Raw genomic sequence first — 1,812 nt, forward strand, 5'->3', positions numbered from 1 at the left:
GATTAGGAAGGCAATTAGAATATTTGTTGCTTAGTGCAAACAAAACAGAACACAAGAATTGGGATAAGATAGTAGGAACTGCAGATGCTGGAGAATCTGAGATAACAAGGTGTAGAGCTGTAGGAACACAGCAGGCCAAACAGCATCAGAGGAGCAGGAAGGCTGACGTTTCGAGCCTAGACCCTTATTCTGAAGGGGGGGTCCAGGCCCAAAATGTCAGCTTTCCTGCTCCTCTGCTGCTGCTTGGCCTGCTGGTTCATCCAGCTCTACACCTTGTTATCACAAGAATTGAGATACTTTGTCACAATTGTACAGTGCAATGGTGAAACCACATCTGGAGTACTGTGTAGAGTCTGGTCTCTTTATTTAAGAAAGGATAAAAGTATGTTAGAAGCAGTTCACAGATGGTTCACTCAACTGATGCCCTGGGTGGCACAGTTTAAAAACAAGAGAGATAAGATTGATAGGAGGAGAAATTATTCTTTAGAAGGTTGAGTGTGTGAAGAACTCCCTTGTCCCTGGAAGCAGCGCAAGCTGGCTCATTGAATACTTTTAAGACAGAACTGGATAGATTCTTGATCAACCATGAATCGCAGCACACCAGTCAATTATGATTATATCAGCTCTCCAATGAGCACTGTGACTTTGTATCAGTCATCAGAGTCCGAGTCATACAGCACAGAAACAGGCTCTTCAGCCCAACTCATCCATGCTGACCAGGTTTCCTAAACTGAACTAGTCTCAGTTGCCTATGTTTGGCCATATTCCTCTAAACTTTTCCTATCAATGGACCTGTCCAAATATCTTTTAAATGTTGTAATTGTACTCCCCTCCACCACTTCCTCTGGCAGTTCATTCCATATAGGAACTACTTGTGTTAAAAAGTTGCCTCTCAGGTCCCTCAAATCTTTCCCATCTTATCTTAAACTTATGCCCTCTAGTTTTGGACTCCTCTAACCTGGGGAAAAGACCTTGGCTATTCACCTTACCTAAGCTCCCTCATGATTTTATAAACCTCAAGGTTACCCCCCAGACTCCTTCGCTCCAGGAGAAAAAAAAAGAGTGCCAGCCACCCAGACTCTCCTTATAACTAAAACCTTGATGATTTGATTTGGTTTATTTATCATCACGTGTACCTAAGTACAGTGAAAAGCTTTGTGTACGAGCAGTACAGGCAGATTATAGTCAGCAAGTACATACAGATCATAGGGTGAAGAAAAAAAAACTTAGACAGAGGCATATAGGTTATGTCACACAGGACGTGCAGTAGGCAAGATCAACATTATTTGAAGTTAGAGAGTCCATTCATCAGTCTAATAATGGCCAGGAAGAAGTTGTTCTTGAACCTGCTGGTATGTGTGCTCAAGCTTCTGTATTTCCTGCCTGACAGAGGTGGTTGTAGGAGAGCGTTACCAGGGTGCGATGGGCCTTTGATGATGTTGGCAGCCTTTCCATGGCAACGAGCAGTATAAATGGGGTCCATGGATGGAAGGTAGGCTTCCATGATGGTCTGGGCTGTGCACACCACTTTCTGTAGTTTCTTTACAGTCCTGGGCAGAGCAGTTGTCATACCAGGCCATTATGCACCCGGACAGTATGCTTTCAATGGTGCATCTGTAGAAGTTGGTGAGGGACCTTATGGACATGACAAATTTCCTGAGCAGCCTGAGGAAGAAGAGGTGTTGTCGTACCTTCTTGACTGTCGCATCTACGTGGGAAGTTCAGGACAGGTCGTCGGTTATCGTCACTCCTAGGAATTCTACACTCTCCACCTCAGCTCCTTGGATGTAGATGGAGGCGTGTTCTCCTCCT

The sequence above is a fragment of the Rhincodon typus genome, chromosome 1 (genome assembly GCF_021869965.1).
Source record: "Rhincodon typus isolate 14 chromosome 1, sRhiTyp1.1, whole genome shotgun sequence".
Classification (NCBI taxonomy): Eukaryota; Metazoa; Chordata; class Chondrichthyes; order Orectolobiformes; family Rhincodontidae; genus Rhincodon; species Rhincodon typus.